This window comes from Tiliqua scincoides, chromosome 3 (genome assembly GCF_035046505.1).
Source record: "Tiliqua scincoides isolate rTilSci1 chromosome 3, rTilSci1.hap2, whole genome shotgun sequence".
Lineage (NCBI taxonomy): Eukaryota > Metazoa > Chordata > Lepidosauria > Squamata > Scincidae > Tiliqua > Tiliqua scincoides.
Window position 1 is genome coordinate 82,104,252 of NC_089823.1, and position 12,186 is coordinate 82,116,437.

Consider the following 12,186-nt stretch of genomic DNA (forward strand, 5'->3'; position numbering starts at 1 on the left):
CCTCAAAAACATCTCAGCAGAAATCAGTTGGCAACCTTTGTTGCTGATCCTGATGAACTATTTTCTGAGTCTTGTGTGCAATCAAATTGGCAATATACTTCAACTCTTGATCCTCAACATTTTTTGGTATGAACGTGTTGCAAATGTGTCATGGCTGCAACACCTGGCTTTTTCTAGTTTCTTTCCACTTCTTGCTTGAGCTTCCTCTCCCTCATCTCCTTCCTCCTAGCAGGGATGGGCACTAACTCATGCAACTCATCCATAAGTCGCACTTGAGTTGCATCCTTCAAAGACTCACATTCAACTCGCAACTCGCAGTCAGTGACTTAGGAATTGACTTGGGACTTGAAGCCATTTTGGCTTCTTCAATCTCAGTTTTTATATAGTATGTGTGTTCTCCCTTGCTTTTATTTTTCCTTTGCTGTTTCTGCACCACAAGATGTCATGGGTAATCCAGAAGCAGGCATATAGTCCCGGGACAGCAGATGTGGTGGGAGGGTATTTTTCAGGAGGGGGAGGGGCTGGGAGAGTAGTGCAATGAGGGGAGGAAAAAGGCTTCAGGGTTTTTTCTGTACAAGGCTGTGGGAGGAAGGTGGAAACAGTCAGGTCATGGGAGAGGGGGCTCTTTGAAATATAGGCAGGAATATCTTAAAATTTTTCTGCACGGGTGGGGGGAGAGATGGAGGAGGGGGAAGGATGAGGGAGGAGGTTTTTTGCAATCTAGGAACAAAGGACTGGCTTCAGGCTTTTTTCTGCACAAGGGAGGGGTAAAAGGAAGTGGTAAACAAGGGAGGAGGTGGTTCTTTGTGTTAGATGAGAACAGGGTTTAGCATGGTTTTCAATTGGTACAGCAGGAGCAACACACCTTCCTCCTCATTTTTCTCTCCTGTTTTTCTTTGCTTCCAGGCCAAGAGGGCAAGGAAGCACAAACTTAGATGCATCAGTTGTGGTGGTGTGCCTTCAACAGTGGTGGGGGGGTAGGGGCACCCTGCCATCATTTGCCCCTTTGGTAGACACTAACTTCTCCCCTACTCAGATCCCTCTCTTCTCTTTCCCTCTTCTCAATTGTAAGCTGACACTTTTCTCTTGTCCAAAGATTTCCCCTTAATACAGCCCAACAATCAAAACCACTTAGGACTTAACTCTCTCTCTCTCTCTCTCTCTCTCTCTCTCTCTCTCTATGTGTGCTCGTGTGTGTATTTGTGTGTCAGAGACACATTGCATGATTTCTGATCCCTGCTCTTATTGTGTATTTTTATTTATTGTATATTTATATTTTGAGTACAAAGTGAATAAATGCTATAAATATCTTTATTAAATGCAGGTCTCTTGTTATCTGGTGTGCTCCCTGGGGCATTTGGTGGGCCGCTGTGAGATACAGGAAGCTGGACTAGATGGGCCTATGGCCTGATCCAGTGGGACTGTTCTTATGTTCTTATGTTACAAAGAAAAAGTTAATTGCAGAGCAAAACAGCAGGCATTATTGGAAACACTGAACAGTTTTACAGTAAATTATAAGAACAGTTCTGTTTTCAAAGTGCTTGCCATGTCACTTGATTTGTTCTCATCTTATTCACAAACTATTTTTATTGGTGGGAAAGTGTTGATTGCTTTTGAGTTGGAACATCAGAGACACTTTTGAATTACACCTTATTACAGTAGTTTGGTAGATTGTCTTCTAAGTGGATATAGTTCAGACTGGTATCATGGGCAAAATTCTGTCTGGTGTAATGAAACTCCTAGCAAAAATGTAAGCCCCACTTATGATCAAATAGGTAGCTGACCCAATTCCTATAGTAATTGCAGGTTCCTTTATTTGTGCAACTGGTGTTGGAAGATGGAAAGAAGATGGTGCCACTGAGTAGACATTCCAGCTAATAGCGACAAGAATGCAGATGCTGGAAATTACATAAAAGGCTCCTCCTGCTAGGAAAATCCATCTGATTTGTTTAGGGGTAAGTCTTCTGCATTGGATGACTAAGCATGAAAAAAAAATCGCCCTACCAATGCAAAGAAGAAGGCAATGGGCATCAAGATCTGGCCTACTTTCATTTCCACTGGAAAGAATTTTTCAAACAATCCAAATCTGTGACAATACAGCCTGCTACTATTTTCCACCATCCCCACTAATGTGAAGGAGGCAGAATTTTTCAATAGCACAAGCCTCAAGAATGGGGTGCATCCCTGACTCTTGAATGCCCTGGCGGAAAAAAATAACACACTTTATTTCAAGTTGAGCTAGCTACTAAAACAGCAGCTGAGGTGTTTTTCAGACTTACAACAAAGTCAGCTAGCTACCCCCCCCCCCAAAAAAAAACCCACTTCTCAGGACCTGGTTAACACACACACACAGAACTGGGTCTGCCACTTCTCAATCACTATGTTCCAACAGACCTAGCTAATTATCCTCCATCACCCCCTCAGTAGCTGCAGAAAGAAGCAACCCCCACATCACCCGAAAAGAATCCTTATTTGAGGGCCCTGTAAAAAGCCATAATGGACATATAAAAACATAAAGAACAGCCCCCCCCCCAATCAGGCCAAAGGCCCATCTAGTCCAGCTTCCTGCATCTCACAGTGGCCCACCAAATGCCCCAGGGAGCACACAAGACAGCAAGAGACCTGCATCCTGGTGCCCTCCCCTGCATCTGGCAATCTGCCTCCAGTAAAAGTTCAATTCTGTTCAAGGTGCTGATGTGGAGGGCAGCTTGAATTTTTGAGGGTCCTGAAATGTTTATAAACATGACTAAAGTAAGTCTGTGTTTTTGTGCCCCTTAGATACAGTGCCTGACTCATATTTACAGTCTAGGGAAAGAATGGCAGGGTTGCTTTTTATCTCAGCTTTCACCAGGTAATAAAGAGGTGTGAAGCACCTAATGACAGGCAATAAACACATTTACAGAGCTGGAAAAATAAGTCTTGGGGAGAAAAAAAAAAGAAAAGAAAAGAAAGAATTTACCTAGTTCTGCTGCTGAAGTCAAGCAGTGAAGGAACATGCAGTTTTTGAACAGACTTCTGGTTATAAGCAACAACAACAACAACAAAAACATAAGAAAATAAGAATTTCCTAATGACTGAGGTTTGATTTCTGCAGTGAGCTAAAAATCAAATCTGGCTGATCAGCATCTTTCCTAACAGACACATTCAGCATCACTAGGAACAAGGAGTTAAAAAAAAAAAAAAGACTGTTGGCTCCCAATGACTCTCAATGGCTCACAGCCCAATCCTGAGCTGCCTGGAGCTCAGGGCTGCTATGGTGGCATCCAGCACTCTCCAGGCAGCCACTGCCACCTCCACAGGAGAAGGGGACTTTCATCTCTTTCCCCCAGGTAAGGGAACAGCCCTGCAATAGAGTACTCAATTCTTCGGCAGCTCTGGATTCAGAGTCCTGTGTTGGGCCGTGAGACCTGACATGAGGCTCAAGATTCAGTGGAGCAAAGCTCTGCCCTTCCGCCCCTCCCTCACCTACCTCCCCTCTTCCCAGCCCTCCACCTACCCTCTCCTGCTCCTCCTCCCCATCTCCGCCTATGCCCCCACTCAGCTCTCCATCACCAGCTGGTTCGGGCTGCCTCCCACCAGCCTCCCACTGAAGCTGTCCCAGTGCTCTGGGCCAGCTCCAGCACTTGGCTGGTGCTAACCCTAGCAAAAGTGCTTTACAGCATGTTTGTGACAGTACGTTTGTGACAGCGGTAAGCAATTCAGAACGCCAACTTCTGTACAATGCGGCTCATCCTCTCCAGTCATCGGAGAATGCCCTTCTACAGGTTCCGTAACCTATGGAGGTTGGAGGGCTGGCAGCAAGGAATAGGGCCTTCTCAGCAGAGGCACCAACGTTATGGAACTCCATCCCTCTCAGCTTACAGGTCTCATCCCTCTCCATCCCTCTCATCCCTCGCAGTCCTTCCAGCAGGGGCTAAAGACATGGTTCTTTAGCTCAGTCTTCTGAGTCTAGGTCTTTTAATATTGGGTATTGTGGGTTTTTACACAGGCTAGGTTTTTTCTCTTGGGTCTGACCCCTTTTTCGATTGCTGCTAGTTTTACGAGTATTCTCGTTGTCTTTTAATGTGATATTCTGACACTGCCTTGTTTTTAAGTAGATTTTTAATGTTTGTGTATTGTAATTTTTTTAAATTGTAATGTTTATTGTGTGTTTTCATTGTGATTTTATATTTTAAGTCGCTTTGAATGCTCTTCAGAGAAATAAAGCAGGTTAGAAATATAATAAATAAATAAATAGATAAATAAATAAATAATCAGACAATTTAAAATATTGCCAATGCTTTTGCTTTGTGATTTGTTGTGTACTGAGTGCTACTGATGCATGCTTTAGTAACTTCGAGACTGGACAACTGCAATGCATTCTACCTGGGGCTACCCTCCAAAACAGTTTGGAAACTGCAGTTAGTGCAGAATGCGGCTGCTTGAGTGGTTACGGAAGCCAGATGATATGCAGGACCATTGCTTCAGCAGCTACACTGGTTGCCCATTTGCTTCTGGTTCCAATTCAAGGTGCTAGTTCTAACCTTTAAGGCCCTCCATGATCTGGGTCCAGATTATCTGAAAGACCACCTCCTTCCATACATTCCAGCCCACCCTCCTAGGTCATCTGAGGGGCTCTTCTACGTCCCAAGTGAGAGGGGTGGCAGCTCGGGGGGCAAGTGTTCTCCGTAGTGGCACGACAATTATGGAACTCCCTTCCAGGGAACTGAGAACTACTCCCTCCCTCATGGCTTACGGCGAGGGCTCAAAACATACCGGTTTCGTCTGGCATTCGGTTTCTGAGTGGGGTATTTGCCTTCAGTGCCTCTGAAATACAGCTGCGATTTGACCGCTTCCCTCGATTAATTTCTTCCCCATTGTCCAATTATATTTGTTGATTTTGCTCTGTATTGATTTATGTTTCAATATACAATGTTAAAATTAATGTTTTAATGCCTTGTTTCATGTTTTTACCTGTTGTGATAATTTGTACTTTTTAATAAAGCTTTGTAAGCCGCCTAGAGCATTTGCCCCTGTATAGGAAAGGCGGATATAAATTTCTTGAATAAAATAAATACTGCAGTAAGTATACAGCTGGATAAAATTCCACTACATTTTGAGTACCAAGTGAATACATGCCAGTTTATAAATATCTTTATTAAATGCCATGAACATAAACAGGGAAGGTTAATTACAGAGCAAAACAGCAGAGAAACTATTGGAAACCCTGAATAGTTTTACAGTAAACTGTAAAAACATTTCTGTGTTCAAAGTACTTGCCACATCACCGGATTTCTTCTCATCTTATTCACAGAGTATCTTTCTTGGTGAGAAGATGGTTGACGGCTTCTTCAGAGACTCTTTTGAATTGAAACATCTTAATACAGTAGTTTGGTAGATAGTCTTCTAGGTGGACATAGTTCAGATTGGTAAAATAGGGAAAATGCTGTCTGGTGTAATGAAACCTCTTCCAATTATGTAAGTCCCACTTATGAACAAAAAGATACCTGAGATCAATCCTTTAGCAATTGCACGTCCAGGTCTTTGTTCAACTATTGGGGGTAGTTCAAAAGAAGATGGAAAAGGAATGATCATATTTTTTGTCACTGCATGGACATTCCAGCTAACAGGGACAAGAATGCAGATGCTGGAGATTATATAACATGTTCCTCCTACTATGAAAATCCATCTAGCCTGTTTGGGGTTACGATTTCTCCATTCATAGGCTAAGCCAAAAAAAACTAGCCCCAGAAAGGCCAAACACAAAGCAAAGGGTATCAAGATCTGGCCAACCTTCATTTCCACTGGGAAGAATTTCTCAAACCATAAAAATTTGTGACAACAGTGAATGCTATAGTCATCAGGTCCTTCTATAGTAGGAGGAAAGCATATCTCCCATAGTCCCACCCAAGTGGAACCAGCCATATACTTGGTGTTGTTTTCTGTTTCCAACACTCTCCAGTCTGTTTCGAAAATCATGGCAACCACTAGAGAACACATTGCAAATGCCTGTAAAAATAGAATCGCAATAAAAACATTCTCTTTCCAAGATGCCATCTGTGGGGATTTCTGAAGATACTTTAGCAAAAATCCAAGGATCCCTGAAAAAAGGTATCAATTCTTGTTTTACATGTTTGTTTTATATTAGTGTTTTATAATAGCATTAGTACTGATTTTGTTAACTTTCACCTTCCTAACCAATGTCATTGCCACACTCTCATTGCCAGACATCACATTGTTCATTTCCCATCCACCTTTTCAGACGCAGCCAATGATGCGGAGTGTGGGTTAGGGAAACATTGTGACATCAGGACACAGGTAAGTTGGACTAGACATTACAGAAGGGGAGAGACCAGAGTGAGGTGTTGCATCATTTGGCAGCTACATGAAAATCACATGTCTGGTCTCCAATTCCTAAGTATGTAAATAATTCAAAGATGGGTCATCGCATTTAAAGAACAAGAAAAATAGCATTAAAGCAACACCAAAACAGCCCAAAAATATAACAGCAGTTAAAATACAGCATTAAAACAAACCCAGTGTGAAGGAAAACCACAGTGGACAATTAAAAAGGGTATTTAACTGACCTGAAATGGTATCAGCCAGGCAATCAGCCTCTGTGCAGAGAGCATTCCACAAGCAGGGTACCACTTTATCTCAAGGAGTCACACAATGTGGTCTCTAGTCCCAGGGATGTCTTCTCAAGGGATTCATATCTACATGTTGGAGACGGATAATGTACTTGATCTTATTCCAGATGTTTCCATGAATTACCATAGTAGTATTGTTCTAGGGCTAATCTGGATCCTTCAAAGGTTCAAAATGATAAAGTGGGCTTAGGCACATTGCTTACAGAACTATTTCAGAATCAGTCTTGTATCAACAGAACACCCACCATGTGATACTTTTCTACCAATGACTGTCTATGCAAGGTTGTATTGCTGCCTGCAATGGAGCAGCAGCCAGTTGGCTCAGATAGGAAGGTACTTCCCCTTTTAAAATTGCCATGGGATGGCATTTATTCACCTTCCTCATTGTGACTTGAAGGATCCCAACTGCTCATTGCTACCATGTTTCCCTGAAAATAAGACACTGTCTTATATTTTTTTTGGCTCAAAAAAACACACTAGGTCTTATTTTCAGGGTAGGTCTTTTTTACATGTACAACAATCCAGTCTATGTACAAATCTATGGTAAGGCCACACCTGGAGTATTGTGTCCAGTTCTGGTCGCCGCATCTCAAAAAAGACATAGTGGAAATGGAAAAGGTGCAAAAGAGAGCGACTAAGATGATTACGGGGCTGGGGCACTTTCCTTATGAGGAAAGGCTATGGCGTTTGGGCCTCTTCAGCCTAGAAAAGAGACGCCTGAGGGGGGACATGATTGAGACATACAAAATTATGCAGGGGATGGCCAGAGTGGATAGGGAGATGCTCTTTACACTCTCACATAACACCAGAACCAGGGGACATCCACTAAAATTGTGTGTTGGGAGAGTTAGAACAGACAAAAGAAAATATTTCTTTACTCAGCGTGTGGTTGGTCTGTGGAACTCCTTGCCACAGGATGTGGTGACGGCGACTGGCCTGGATGCCTTTAAAAGGGGATTGGACAAGTTTCTGGAGGAAAAATCCATTACGGGTTACAAGCCATGATGTGTATGCGCAGCCTCCTGATTTTAGAAATGGGCTATGTCAGAATGCAAGTGAGGGCACCAGGATGAGGTCTCTTGTTATCTGGTGTGCTCCCTGGGGCATTTGCTGGGTTACTGTGAGATACAGGAAGCTGGACTAGATGGGCCTATGGCCTGATCCAGTGGGGCTGTTCTTATGTTCTTTTGTTCAGTCATTCATGTACAAAAATATACCTTACAAAAATATCCTCTCAGCACCCAGCACCCATGAGGATGCCTGCCTGCCTGCCTGCCTGCCTACTCAGAAGCCCTTTATAGTTAATGGGACTTACTCCCTGGAAAGTGTGGAGAGCCTCAGAGCCCATTAGGCAGGGTTGCCTCGCTTGCTGCTTCCTACCTCAGCTCCTCCTCAGTGTCCTCTGCCCAAGGCAGCACAACAGGCGCTTTCTAGGTGGCACGCGGGAGTGCAGCGTTCCGGTCACGTTGTCCACCCGCCCCGCCCAAGGACCCCTCCGGCCTCCCCCCCCCCTCCTGGCCCTGATCACTACTATGTCTTATTTTTGGAGTAGGTCTCATTTTCAGGGAAACATGGTATATGCCCAGACAATTTCTGTGTTCATGTACATTTTTGCAACTGGAGCAGAGAATAGATTCAGACATGTGATTTTCAGTGGGGAAATGGTGCTGGTAGAAAGGGTTGAACTTACTCTGCCCTTCCCTCAGACAAGAGATCTGCTCTCAACTGAGGAGACACCATTTTTGTTCCTTGTCAAAGAAAGAGAAATGTCATCATACACCACTAGAGCCCCTTACAAAGGCTTAAGGGCCCAGCCTATCCAACTTTCCAACATTTATGCAGCCATGGGTGTACCATTTGTTCTCTTATCTTGTGCCTGTATTTCTGCTGGAACGCTGAACAGAATTGGGCTTGGGCTGCAAAATCCTAAGCTGCTGGTGCTGCCAAAATGGATACCACTGCATCCAGGGAGGCTGCTGGAAGTCTCCTTGGGAGAAGGAGACTTTCATCTCCCTCACCTGAGGAAAGCCCCAGGTCCTGCTATTTTGCTGGTACAGACAAGAGAAGCCCCATTTTGGGTTTCAGTCGAACACAGGGGATATGATCTGTGGCCTCCAGTAGTCCTGTCCCCTCATGGGCTTGTCCCTCCCTTGTCCCACCTTCCCCCTACCCTCCCCCTATCCTGAAACACCTCACCCTGCACAAAAAACCACACTGCCACTTGACCTTGCTACTTACAGCTGAAAGCTTGGTGTTATTCTCCTCCCAGCGCTGAGGCCCTGTGCCATTGCTCCCTCCTCCCCAAGTGCCATAAACAAGCTTTATGGTATGTTTGCAACACCTGGTGCTGAAGTTAGGTGCATACTGCCAATGCTTGGAGAAACAGGATTGGGCTCTAAATCTTCCAAGCTGAACCATACGTGTGTTAAATTATTCCTCTAAAGAAAAGCTTTCAAATGATGAATTGTTGTGGGATTGATTTGCATTCCATATTGTCTCCAGTTAAGATTAACATGGTAAAGAGGAGTTATAAAAAAAACCACCTAAAATCATGAGGAGGTACACAGCTGGATCCAGACCTTGATGCGGCTCCAGTGATGTGCTTCGGCATGGCCAGTGGATTCTTTGACTTCTTCCTTTTCAGTGACAGGTCTGTAAACTTTTTTGTTCCATCTTGCGTTTCTGTGGTTTGTCATTTGTCTGCACCCTTTGTCTCTGCAGCAGTCCTTTGGTTATAAAGAGTTGCCGGTTTCAATTGTTTGCGTTCCCATATTATGATTCTATTTATTGTTTTTATATATTGCATGTTTTAATCAGATTTGTAAGCCCTCTTCAGCATTTGCTTTGGCATAGGAAAGACGGGATAAAAATCTTTTAAATATATAATAAACATCTGTTTGCGATACCAAATCAAAAGATGCTTTTGTAGAAAGCTTGGAAAGCAATTTGGGGGCTTAGCATGGGGCTGAGCAACTGTCACTTAAAAGGAAAAAATTCAAATATTTAATTGGGTGTACCCAAGCACAATTTTGGATCCACAGCAATGTCTGCTTAAAATCCATGCTCTGGGCCATTGGACTCTGCCACCTGCATTCACAGTATGCATTGCACTCACACAGATTTCAGATTCAGTTCTGTTTTCTAGGTGCCTTCTTGAAATGTTTTACCTGTGAAAGAAAAGAATGTCTTGCTGTACTTGGTCAATTAGGATAACTCATCTCTAGTCATTTTCTCTGAATAACAGCTGTAGAGGATTTCTCTGTGCAATCAGGGCAGCCCATCCATGAGGCAAGGCAATGCAGTCACATCAGTGGCAGATTACAATTAAACAAGCAAGCACTGCAAACATAATCAAAGAATGAAACAAAATCTATTTAATTTTTTTTGGGCTTAAAAGCACAATCCTATGTGTGTCTAATCAAAGTAAGATCCATCATATTCAATAGGACTCACTCCCTGGAATGCACCACAAAAAATGGAAATATTTCTACCTGCACAGGCTTTATTCTGTAACGTGAGAGAGTTCAACAGCAAACTGCATTCCCCAGCCTCCAAATTAGGACCATTCCTTCTGTATGGAGTGCAGAACAGAGTGCTGGCAGTTAGTTTTCAAACAAAAGCAAACATTCTCAAACTACATCCCTGCATCTGCCAATATTGTTCCTGATTGGCTGTTTCAGTTCTGAGAATGTGGTCACAATGGATTGTCAGACATTCCTCTTTGCAGATTATTTGGGATTGGGGAAGATGTTCCTATATTGAAAGATAATCTAATTTTATTTTTTAAAAGACATTTCTGGCAATGGCTTTTGTTTTAGTTTTCAATATAAGTGATTAAGCAGTGGTAGAGTTCAGGGAATTTCAGCCTGATCAACACTAGGACTATACAGCCCTTTAAAACACAGTGGAACACAGTGACACTATTTTAAATGCTCATAGGCTGGCACAGAGAGTGTGCTGCTGGTGGCCAGGGTGTGAAACAAGCTGGGGCAGTGCACAGGTCCAATGAGTGGACACCACTGAGCCAACAACCTCAAGAAATGAGGAACACGGGGCAGCCACCATTGTAAACCATGGACAGATGCTCCCATGATACTACATGATCCTACAACACATGAGTCAAGGATGTCTTTGCTCCTCCCGCTGAATGAGCTGCTGTGACACAGACAACCAGGAGGCAAGAGCAGAATTCTGCTTCAGATCTGAGCTCCACAAGTTGCCCCTTAAGGAGTTTCCTTCTATTGGTACAGCACCCTTGATTGTCTTGCCTTCCCTCTCTCCCTGAAAGCCTCTAGGCTACTACCCAGCCACTGGTGAGTTTGTTTCTCAAATACTCCACTGTCCATGCACTTCTGGTAACTGTTTTTCTAACCAGGGGATTTCTGTGCCTTGGATAACTAGCTCTGTGACTCTTTAGCCTCCCCAAAAACATCCCAGGAGAAATACATTAGCAACTTTGGTTGCTGGTTTCTTTCCCTATTAACCAATTTGCTGTGATGTGTGCAACCAAACAGGCAATGTGCTTTGTGTCTTGATCCTTGTCATTGCTTAGTGCGAATGTGTTGTGAATGTGCCATGGCTGCAACATCTGGTTCTTTCTGCTTCACCCTTAAGCTTCCCCTCCCTCATCTACCCCTGCTAATTGGGTAAGAGGCACTTTTTCCAAGTGGGTGCTCCTTTTTTTAGCAGGGGGAGAGTAACTGGCCCACCTCACCCCAGCAGTGTCTGTTTTAGTGGCTGTCTACTGGTATTCTTTTTGCATCTTTTTAGATTGTGAGCCCTTTTGGGACAGGGAGCCATTTAGTTATTTGATTTTTCTCTGTAAACCGCTTTGTGAACATTTAGTTGAAAAGCGGTATATAAATACTGTTGTTATTATTATTATTATTATTATCTCCCTCCACCAAGAACCATGCAGATTCCTATTCCCAGTCACTGACCTCCTTTGGTAGACACTCACTTCTCCCCATCACATCACCATTCCCCCCTCTACTCCCTCCCTCTTCTCATTTGCATGCTGACACGTCTCGCATCCTTCCAAGGATACTGCCCAACAACCAGTACCACTTAGTTCTTAGCTCTGTGTGTATGCATGCGTGTGCAAGCGTGTGCCTTTTCCATTGCATGTTTTCTGGTTCCCCTTCTTATTGTATACTTATTCCCAAAGAAATTATATTGTCACTCTGTCTCTTTCTAATTCTATCTTGGTCACTCTCATTCCTATTAAATGTCAATCCACTGAAGTGTGTCATGGGACACTGGACCAAGTTTCCAATTTCCCTGCTCACACGTTCCAATTTCCCATGTGTGCAGAGCATGACCAGTAACACGCTTTGGTTGTAGGTGTAGGGAAAAAGGCATAAAAATAGATGCCCATTACCAAAAAGTAAATTATTTAAAATTCCAAGGTTCTGTTATTTTTCCTCTGCATTATGCTGCAAAATCATTGCTGTGCATGTCAAACTTTGCCAGCCCCAATTTGTAGCATCTTCAGCTAGGACTGGGAAAGATCCTACTTTGAAACCCTGGAGAAACTCTGCCAACCACTGTACAGCAT